Here is a 10,989-nt window from a genome sequence, read left to right on the forward strand (position 1 = left end):
GCCACCCTGGCGCGCACGAAGTCGGAAGTAGGGTTAATTGCCCGGGTGCGCACCTTTGCCAGGGTGGGCACCTTACCTGGGCTGCGCACCAGGGCGGGCTCAAGATGGCACGCGCGTTCCGTTTTTTTCACTATCTTTCAAAACGGAAATTTTAAAATCTCCTTTTTTTTTTGCCTTTTCTGGAAATTAGTGAAGGCAGCGCATCAAAGGTGCGCACCTCGCTGCCCACCTTGGTGTGCTCTGAGGTGCGCACCCGGGAGCGCTACGAAGTGTGCTCCAAGGTGCGGCGTGCACGTTGTCGGAGCCCGGTTTGCCCCGGGTGCGCACCTCGCCTGCACCTTGGCCGGGGTGGGCACCTTGGCTGGGTTTGCCCAGGGTGCGCTTCGAAGCGGGGTTACTGGAGCGCCCCCTCTTTTTTTGTCAGAGCGTTTGGTGGGGTTTCTCGCATTGGCTCTTCCCAGGCCCGGTTGTTGGGTGCGCTCCCACCCTGGCGCGCGCGAAGTTGGAAGTTGGGTTAATTGCCCGGGCGCGCACCTTCGCCAGGGTGGGCACCTTGGTGCGCACACCTTGGCTGGGCTGCGCACCAGGGCGGGCTCAAGATGGCACCAGCATTCCCTTTTTCTCACTATCTTTCAAAACGGAAATTTTAAAATCTCGTTTTTTTTTTGCCTTTTATGGAAATTAGTGAAGGCATCGCATCAAAGGTGCGCACCTCGCTGCCCACCTTGGTGTGCTCCGAGGTGCCCACCACGGTGCGCAACGCCGGTGCGAACCCGGGAGCGCCCCGATGTGTGCTCCAAGGTGCGGCGTGCACGAAGTCGGACCCCGGTTTGCCCCGGGTGCGCACCTCGCGTGCACCTTGGTGCGCACACCTTGGCTGGGTTGCGCGGCCTGGTGGGCACCATGGTGCGCACCAAGGAGCGCTCCGAAGTGTGCTCCAAGGTGCGGCGTGCACGAAGTCGGAGCCCGGTTTGCCCCGGGTACGCACCTCGCGTGCACCTTCGCCGGGGTGGGCACCTCGGCTGGGTTGCGCGCCCTGGTGCGCACCAAGGAGCGCTCCGAAGTGTGCTCCAAGGTGCGGCGTGCACGAAGTCGGAGCCCGGTTTGCCCCGGGTGCGCACCTCGCGTGCACCTTCGGCGGGGTTGCGCGCCCTGGTGGGCACCATGGTGCGCACCAAGGAGCGCTCCGAAGTGTGCTCCAAGGTGCGGCGTGCACGAAGTCGGAGCCCGGTTTGCCCCGGGTGCGCACCTCGCGTGCACCTTCGGCGGGGTTGCGCGCCCTGGTGGGCACCATGGTGCGCACCAAGGAGCGCTCCGAAGTGTGCTCCAAGGTGCGGCGTGCACGAAGTCGGAGCCCGGTTTGCCCCGGGTGCGCACCTCGCGTGCACCTTCGCCGCGGTGGGCACCATGGCGTGCACGAAGTCGGAGCCCGGTTTGCCCCGGGTGCGCACCTCGCGTGCACCTTCGCCGGGGTGGGCACCTCGGCTGGGTTGCGCGCCCTGGTGCGCACCAAGGAGCGCTCCGAAGTGTGCTCCAAGGTGCGGCGTGCACGAAGTCGGAGCCCGGTTTGCCCCGGGTGCGCACCTCGCGTGCACCTTCGCCAGGGTGGGCACCTCGGTGCGCACACCTTCTCAATGTTTTCTTGCCTTTTCTGGAAATTGGTGAAGGCAGCGCATCAAAGGTGCGCACCTCGGTGTGCTCCGAGGTGCGAACCCGAGAGCGCTCCGAGGTGCCCACGAAGTCGAAAGTCGGGTTAATTGCATTGTTTTCCCCGGGTGCGCTCCGAGGTGCGCAACATCGGCGCGCACCAAGGAGGGCTCCGAAGTGTGCTCCAAGGTGCGCACGATGGCGTGCACCTCTGGTGCGCACGATTCGGAGCTCGGTTTGACCGGGGTGCGCACACCTTGGCTGGGTTGCGCACCTTTTGTGCGCTCCAAGGTGCGCACGAAGTCGGAGCTCGGTTTGCCCCGGGTGCGCACCTTCGCCAGGGTGCGCACCTTGATGCGCACGCCTTGGCTGGGCTGCGCACCTTGGTGGGCGCCATGGTGCGCACCTTTCGTGCGCTCCAAGGTGCGCACGAAGTCGGAGCTCGGTTTGCCCCGGGTGCGCACCTTGGTGGGCGCCATGGTGCACTCCGAGGTGCCCAAGATTGGTGCGCACCAAGGAGCGCTCCGAAGTGCGCTCCAAGGTGCGCGCGAAGTCGAAAGTTGGGTTAATTGTCCGGTTTGCCTCGGGTGCGCACCTTGCGTGCACCTTCGCCAGGGTGGGCGCCTTGGTGCGCACACCTTGGCTGGGCTGCGCACACCTTGGCACCCGCGTTTCCTTCATTTTAAATTTTTTTTTTTTACAATCTCTCAAGTGGGAAATTCTATAATCTCAACTTTTTTTGCCTTTTCAGGAAACTTTTGAATGGAGCGCATCATTGGTGCGCTCCGAAGTGTGCTCCAAAGCTCTCTCCAGCTGCGTGCACCTGCCCCGGCCGCGCACCCGGCCCCGCCCAGCTTCGCTCACCTGTCCCGGGCGTCTGGTGCGGAACCTTAGAGTAAGAAACATCACCGTGCACCTTGGCCAACGTGCGCGACTCGACCGAGCGCGCACTGGCCGAGGTGCACACCGATTTCACCTGGGTGCGCGCGCAGCACCTCGGGCGCACCGGGGTGCGCGCACAACGCCCGGGTTGCACCGTGGCCTGTGTGCTCGGGGCGCCTCGGGTGCGCGCTCGGTGTCGCCCCCAGCGCGCGCGGTAGTGCGGGCAGCGCACCCCGGCCCGGCCCGGCCCCGACGAGAACGCAAACGGGCAAAAGGTTTATTCAAATAGCATTGCGATGCCCGGCGAAAAACTAAAAAAGGGTGCAACACCGGGACTTCCCGGGAGGTCACCCATCCCAGTACTACTCCGGCCCAAGCGCGCTTAACTGCGGAGTTCTGATGGGATCCGGTGCACTAACGCTGGTATGATCGCACCCGTTATGAGCTTGTCGCAGTGTGTACTTAGCAAACCGCGACCCACGTGCGAATCCACCCCGGCCACCCACCCCCGTCGAGGTGCACACCCTCCCTCGCGAAGTGCGCCCCGTTCGCCAAGTGTGAGCCCTGCCCGGGTGCGCGCACCTTGCTAGGGCGTCGGGTGTGCACCCGGCCCGGCCTACGTGCGTGCACCTGTAGGGGGCGTCGTGTGCGTGCAGTGTCCCGTCTGCAACGCGGTGCCCACACACCACCTCGGGCGCAACGACCTGCGCTCACATGTGGGCCGAGTGCACCTTGGTGCATGTTCGGGGCGCCTCGGGTGCACGCTCGATCTTGCCCCGGTGCACCAAGGCGCTCGGTTTGCCCCGGGTGCGCACTTGGTGCAAGGTGGGCACCCAAAATAGGGATCAAGCACCAAAACACAAGTTTCGGGATGCAAAATGGGACCCAAGGACCACAAATGCGTTCCAAGACCCATGATGGGTCCACGAGAACAAAAATGTGTTCCGAGACTTAATAAACAAATATTGGGTTTTAGGAGAAGAAACATGCTCTGATGCCCAAAACGAGAATCGACCCCGAAAAGGCCACAGGCCAAAAGTGGGATGCGAGACAAAAAAAAATGGGACCCGAGGACCAAAATTGGGTTCCCAGGTCGAAGACAGGGCAACCGGACAAGAAACGACCTCTAAGGCTCGAAATGAGTCCCGACGACTAAAACTTGACAAGAAGCACCCATCAGGCACCCAACTCGACACCCATGGGATGCCGACCCACCCGGGCTTCCACCTAGCACACCTTGGCACCCACCCACCCTCGCACCCAACCTCGCACCCAACTTAGCACCTTTGAACCCACATTGGCACTCACCCTGACCCTGGCACCTTGGAACCCACATTGGCACTCACCTTGACCCTGGCACCCACCTTTGCACTCACCTTGGGACCCACCCTGGCTCCCACCTCGGCACCCACCCAGACACCCACCTTGGTTCCTTGGCACCCACCTTGGATCCTTGGCACCCACCCCGACACCCACCTTGGCACGCAACTTGGCTACTTGCCACCCACCTTGGCTCCTTGACGCCCACCCCGACAACCACCCCGTGACCTACCCTGGCTAGGGTTGGTGCACACCCACCCTGGTGCCCACCTTGGCACCCACCCTATGACCCACCTTGGCACGCACCTTAGTACCCACCCCGTTACCCACCCTAGGACCCACCCCGTGACCCACCTTGGCCAGGGTGGGTGCCTTGGTGCGCACAACTTGCCTGGGCTGCACACCAGGGCGGGCTCAAGATGGCACCCGCGTTCCGTTTTTTTCACTATCTTTCAAAACGGAAATTTTAAAATCTCATTTTTTTCTTTTTTTTGCCTTTTCTGGAAATTAGTGAAGGCAGCGCATCAAAGGTGCGCAATGCTGGTGCGAACCCGGGAGCGCTCCGATGTGTGCTCCAAGGTGCGGCGTGCACGAAGTCCGAGCCCGGTTTGCCCCGGGTGCGCACCTCGCGTGCACCTTCGCCGGGGTGAGCACCTTGGCTGGGTTGCGCGCCCTGGTGCGTACCAAGGAGCGCTCTGAAGTGTGCTCCAAGGTGCGGCGTGCACGAAGTCGGAGCCCGGTTTGCCCCGGGTGTGCACCTCGGGTGCGCACCTCGCGTGCACCTTCGCTGCGGTGGGCACCTTGGCTGGGTTGCGCGCCTTGGTGGGCACCATGCAGTGCACGAAGTCGGAGCCCGGTTTGCCCCGGGCGCGCACCTCCGCCAGGGTGGGCACCTTGGTGCGCACAACTTGCCTGGGCTGCGCATCAGGAAGGGCTCAAGATGGCACCCGCGTTCCGTTTTTTTCACTATCTTTCAGAACGGAAATTTTAAAATATCGTTTTTTTTTGCCTTTTCTGGAAATTAGTGAAGGCAGCGCATCAAAGGTGCGCAACGCTGGTGCGAACCTGGGAGCGCTCCGATGTGTGCTCCAAGGTGCGGCGTGCACGAAGTCGGAGCCCGGTTTGCCTCGGGTGCGCCCTGGTGGGCACCATGGTGCGCACCAAGGAGCGCTCCGAAGTGTGCTCCAAGGTGCGGCCTGCACGAAGTCGGAGCCCGGTTTGCCCCGGGTGTGCACCTCGGGTGGGCACCTTGGTGCGCATGCCTTGCCTGGGCTGCGCACCAGGGCGGGCTCAAGATGGCACCCGCGTTCCTTTTTTTTCACTATCTTTCAAAACGGAAATTTTAAAATCTCATTTTTTTTTGCCTTTTTCTGGAAATTAGTGAAGGCAGCGCATCAAAGGTGCGCACCTCGCTGCCCACCACGGTGCGCAACGCCGGTGGGCACCCGGGAGTGCTTCGAAGTGTGCTCCAAGGTGCTGCGTGCACGTTGTCGGAGCCCGGTTTGCCCCGGGTGCGCACCTCGCGTGCACCTTCGTCGGGGTGGGCACCTTGGCTTGGTTTGCCCCGGCTGCGCTCCGAAGCGGGGTTATTGGAGCGCCGCCTCTTTTTTTGTCGGAGCGTTTGGTGGGGTTTCTCGCATTGGCTCTTCCGAGGCCCGGTTGCCACCCTGGCGCGCACGAAGTCGGAAGTAGGGTTAATTGCCCGGGTGCGCACCTTTGCCAGGGTGGCACCTTACCTGGGCTGCGCACCAGGGCGGGCTCAAGATGGCACGCGCGTTCCGTTTTTTTCACTATCTTTCAAAACGGAAATTTTAAAATCTCCTTTTTTTTTTGCCTTTTCTGGAAATTAGTGAAGGCAGCGCATCAAAGGTGCGCACCTCGCTGCCCACCTTGGTGTGCTCTGAGGTGCGCACCCGGGAGCGCTACGAAGTGTGCTCCAAGGTGCGGCGTGCACGTTGTCGGAGCCCGGTTTGCCCCGGGTGCGCACCTCGCCTGCACCTTGGCCGGGGTGGGCACCTTGGCTGGGTTTGCCCAGGGTGCGCTCCGAAGCGGGGTTACTGGAGCGCCCCCTCTTTTTTTGTCAGAGAGTTTGGTGGGGTTTCTCGCATTGGCTCTTCCCAGGCCCGGTTGTTGGGTGCGCTCCCACCCTGGCGCGCGCGAAGTTGGAAGTTGGGTTAATTGCCCGGGCGCGCACCTTCGCCAGGGTGGGCACCTTGGTGCGCAAACCTTGGCTGGGCTGCGCACCAGGGCGGGCTCAAGATGGCACCAGCATTCCCTTTTTCTCACTATCTTTCAAAACGGAAATTTTAAAATCTCGTTTTTTTTTTGCCTTTTATGGAAATTAGTGAAGGCATCGCATCAAAGGTGCGCACCTCGCTGCCCACCTTGGTGTGCTCCGAGGTGCCCACCACGGTGCGCAACGCCGGTGCGAACCCGGGAGCGCCCCGATGTGTGCTCCAAGGTGCGGCGTGCACGAAGTCGGACCCCGGTTTGCCCCGGGTGCGCACCTCGCATGCACCTTGGTGCGCACACCTTGGCTGGGTTGCGCGGCCTGGTGGGCACCATGGTGCGCACCAAGGAGCGCTCCGAAGTGTGCTCCAAGGTGCGGCGTGCACGAAGTCGGAGCCCGGTTTGCCCCGGGTGCGCACCTTCGCCGCGGTGGGCACCATGGCGTGCACGAAGTCGGAGCCCGGTTTGCCCCGGGTGCGCACCTCGCGTGCACCTTCGCCGGGGTGGGCACCTCGGCTGGGTTGCGCGCCTTGGTGCGCACCAAGGAGCGCTCTGAAGTGTGCTCCAAGGTGCGGCGTGCACGAAGTCGGAGCCCGGTTTGCCCCGGGTGTGCACCTCGGGTGCGCACCTCGCGTGCACCTTCGCTGCGGTGGGCACCTTGGCTGGGTTGCGCGCCTTGGTGGGCACCATGCAGTGCACGAAGTCGGAGCCCGGATTGCCCCGGGCGCGCACCTCCGCCAGGGTGGGCACCTTGGTGCGCACAACTTGCCTGGGCTGCGCACCAGGAAGGGCTCAAGATGGCACCCGCGTTCCGTTTTTTTCACTATCTTTCAGAACGGAAATTTTAAAATCTCGTTTTTTTTTGCCTTTTCTGGAAATTAGTGAAGGCAGCGCATCAAAGGTGCGCAACGCTGGTGCGAACCTGGGAGCGCTCCGATGTGTGCTCCAAGGTGCGGCGTGCACGAAGTCGGACCCCGGTTTGCCCCGGGTGCGCACCTCGCGTGCACCTTGGTGCGCACACCTTGGCTGGGTTGCGCGCCCTGGTGGGCACCATGGTGCGCACCAAGGAGCGCTCCGAAGTGTGCTCCAAGGTGCGGCGTGCACGAAGTCGGAGCCCGGTTTGCCCCGGGTGCGCACCTCGCGTGCACCTTCGCCGCGGTGGGCACCATGGCGTGCACGAAGTCGGAGCCCGGTTTGCCCCGGGTGCGCACCTCGCGTGCACCTTCGCCGGGGTGGGCACCTTGGTGTGCAGACCTTGGCTGGGTTGCGCGCCCTGGTGGGCACCATGGTGCGCACCAAGGAGCGCTCCGAAGTGTGCTCCAAGGTGCGGCCTGCACGAAGTCGGAGCCCGGTTTGCCCCGGGTGTGCACCTCGGGTGGGCACCTTGGTGCGCATGCCTTGCCTGGGCTGCGCACCAGGGCGGGCTCAAGATGGCACCCGCGTTCCTTTTTTTTCACTATCTTTCAAAACGGAAATTTTAAAATCTCATTTTTTTTTGCCTTTTTCTGGAAATTAGTGAAGGCAGCGCATCAAAGGTGCGCACCTCGCTGCCCACCACGGTGCGCAACGCCGGTGGGCACCCGGGAGTGCTTCGAAGTGTGCTCCAAGGTGCTGCGTGCACGTTGTCGGAGCCCGGTTTGCCCCGGGTGCGCACCTCGCGTGCACCTTCGTCGGGGTGGGCACCTTGGCTGGGTTTGCCCCGGCTGCGCTCCGAAGCGGGGTTATTGGAGCGCCGCCTCTTTTTTTGTCGGAGCGTTTGGTGGGGTTTCTCGCATTGGCTCTTCCGAGGCCCGGTTGCCACCCTGGCGCGCACGAAGTCGGAAGTAGGGTTAATTGCCCGGGTGCGCACCTTTGCCAGGGTGGGCACCTTACCTGGGCTGCGCACCAGGGCGGGCTCAAGATGGCACGCGCGTTCCGTTTTTTTCACTATCTTTCAAAACGGAAATTTTAAAATCTCCTTTTTTTTTTGCCTTTTCTGGAAATTAGTGAAGGCAGCGCATCAAAGGTGCGCACCTCGCTGCCCACCTTGGTGTGCTCTGAGGTGCGCACCCGGGAGCGCTACGAAGTGTGCTCCAAGGTGCGGCGTGCACGTTGTCGGAGCCCGGTTTGCCCCGGGTGCGCACCTCGCCTGCACCTTGGCCGGGGTGGGCACCTTGGCTGGGTTTGCCCAGGGTGCGCTCCGAAGCGGGGTTACTGGAGCGCCCCCTCTTTTTTTGTCAGAGCGTTTGGTGGGGTTTCTCGCATTGGCTCTTCCCAGGCCCGGTTGTTGGGTGCGCTCCCACCCTGGCGCGCGCGAAGTTGGAAGTTGGATTAATTGCCCGGGCGCGCACCTTCGCCAGGGTGGGCACCTTGGTGCGCACACCTTGGCTGGGCTGCGCACCAGGGCGGGCTCAAGATGGCACCAGCATTCCCTTTTTCTCACTATCTTTCAAAACGGAAATTTTAAAATCTCGTTTTTTTTTTGCCTTTTATGGAAATTAGTGAAGGCATCGCATCAAAGGTGCGCACCTCGCTGCCCACCTTGGTGTGCTCCGAGGTGCCCACCACGGTGCGCAACGCCGGTGCGAACCCGGGAGCGCCCCGATGTGTGCTCCAAGGTGCGGCGTGCACGAAGTCGGACCCCGGTTTGCCCCGGGTGCGCACCTCGCGTGCACCTTGGTGCGCACACCTTGGCTGGGTTGCGCGGCCTGGTGGGCACCATGGTGCGCACCAAGGAGCGCTCCGAAGTGTGCTCCAAGGTGCGGCGTGCACGAAGTCGGAGCCCGGTTTGCCCCGGGTACGCACCTCGCGTGCACCTTCGCCGGGGTGGGCACCTCGGCTGGGTTGCGCGCCCTGGTGCGCACCAAGGAGCGCTCCGAAGTGTGCTCCAAGGTGCGGCGTGCACGAAGTCGGAGCCCGGTTTGCCCCGGGTGCGCACCTTCGCCGCGGTGCGCACCATGGCGTGCACGAAGTCGGAGCCCGGTTTGCCCCGGGTGCGCACCTCGCGTGCACCTTCGGCGGGGTTGCGCGCCCTGGTGGGCACCATGGTGCGCACCAAGGAGCGCTCCGAAGTGTGCTCCAAGGTGCGGCGTGCACGAAGTCGGAGCCCGGTTTGCCCCGGGTGCGCACCTCGCGTGCACCTTCGGCGGGGTTGCGCGCCCTGGTGGGCACCATGGTGCGCACCAAGGAGCGCTCCGAAGTGTGCTCCAAGGTGCGGCGTGCACGAAGTCGGAGCCCGGTTTGCCCCGGGTGCGCACCTCGCGTGCACCTTCGCCGCGGTGGGCACCATGGCGTGCACGAAGTCGGAGCCCGGTTTGCCCCGGGTGCGCACCTCGCGTGCACCTTCGCCGGGGTGGGCACCTCGGCTGGGTTGCGCGCCCTGGTGCGCACCAAGGAGCGCTCCGAAGTGTGCTCCAAGGTGCGGCGTGCACGAAGTCGGAGCCCGGTTTGCCCCGGGTGCGCACCTCGCGTGCACCTTCGCCAGGGTGGGCACCTCGGTGCGCACACCTTCTCAATGTTTTCTTGCCTTTTCTGGAAATTGGTGAAGGCAGCGCATCAAAGGTGCGCACCTCGGTGTGCTCCGAGGTGCGAACCCGAGAGCGCTCCGAGGTGCCCACGAAGTCGAAAGTCGGGTTAATTGCATTGTTTTCCCCGGGTGCGCTCCGAGGTGCGCAACATCGGCGCGCACCAAGGAGGGCTCCGAAGTGTGCTCCAAGGTGCGCACGATGGCGTGCACCTCTGGTGCGCACGATTCGGAGCTCGGTTTGACCGGGGTGCGCACACCTTGGCTGGGTTGCGCACCTTTTGTGCGCTCCAAGGTGCGCACGAAGTCGGAGCTCGGTTTGCCCCGGGTGCGCACCTTCGCCAGGGTGCGCACCTTGATGCGCACGCCTTGGCTGGGCTGCGCACCTTGGTGGGCGCCATGGTGCGCACCTTTCGTGCGCTCCAAGGTGCGCACGAAGTCGGAGCTCGGTTTGCCCCGGGTGCGCACCTTGGTGGGCGCCATGGTGCACTCCGAGGTGCCCAAGATTGGTGCGCACCAAGGAGCGCTCCGAAGTGCGCTCCAAGGTGCGCGCGAAGTCGAAAGTTGGGTTAATTGTCCGGTTTGCCTCGGGTGCGCACCTTGCGTGCACCTTCGCCAGGGTGGGCGCCTTGGTGCGCACACCTTGGCTGGGCTGCGCACACCTTGGCACCCGCGTTTCCTTCATTTTAAATTTTTTTTTTTTACAATCTCTCAAGTGGGAAATTCTATAATCTCAACTTTTTTTGCCTTTTCAGGAAACTTTTGAATGGAGCGCATCATTGGTGCGCTCCGAAGTGTGCTCCAAAGCTCTCTCCAGCTGCGTGCACCTGCCCCGGCCGCGCACCCGGCCCCGCCCAGCTTCGCTCACCTGTCCCGGGCGTCTGGTGCGGAACCTTAGAGTAAGAAACATCACCGTGCACCTTGGCCAACGTGCGCGACTCGACCGAGCGCGCACTGGCCGAGGTGCACACCGATTTCACCTGGGTGCGCGCGCAGCACCTCGGGCGCACCGGGGTGCGCGCACAACGCCCGGGTTGCACCGTGGCCTGTGTGCTCGGGGCGCCTCGGGTGCGCGCTCGGTGTCGCCCCCGCGCGCGCGGTAGTGCGGGCAGCGCACCCCGGCCCGGCCCGGCCCCGACGAGAACGCAAACGGGCAAAAGGTTTATTCAAATAGCATTGCGATGCCCGGCGAAAAACTAAAAAAGGGTGCAACACCGGGACTTCCCGGGAGGTCACCCATCCCAGTACTACTCCGGCCCAAGCGCGCTTAACTGCGGAGTTCTGATGGGATCCGGTGCACTAACGCTGGTATGATCGCACCCGTTATGAGCTTGTCGCAGTGTGTACTTAGCAAACCGCGACCCACGTGCGAATCCACCCCGGCCACCCACCCCCGTCGAGGTGCACAC

General features: G+C 63.2%; 2 non-coding genes across 2 annotated transcripts; both read right to left on the reverse strand.

Annotated features, from left to right (window-relative positions):
• Nucleotides 1-2,847: 2,847 nt before the first annotated feature.
• On the reverse strand, nucleotides 2,848-2,966 carry LOC131862122 (5S ribosomal RNA). The gene has a single exon (XR_009361149.1). It is a non-coding gene; the product is annotated as a 5S ribosomal RNA (ribosomal RNA).
• Nucleotides 2,967-10,783: 7,817 nt separating this feature from the next.
• LOC131862129 (5S ribosomal RNA) lies at nucleotides 10,784-10,902 on the reverse strand. The gene has a single exon (XR_009361155.1). It is a non-coding gene; the product is annotated as a 5S ribosomal RNA (ribosomal RNA).
• Nucleotides 10,903-10,989: the final 87 nt, after the last annotated feature.

This window comes from Cryptomeria japonica, unplaced genomic scaffold (assembly GCF_030272615.1).
Source record: "Cryptomeria japonica unplaced genomic scaffold, Sugi_1.0 HiC_scaffold_35, whole genome shotgun sequence".
Taxonomy (NCBI): domain Eukaryota; kingdom Viridiplantae; phylum Streptophyta; class Pinopsida; order Cupressales; family Cupressaceae; genus Cryptomeria; species Cryptomeria japonica.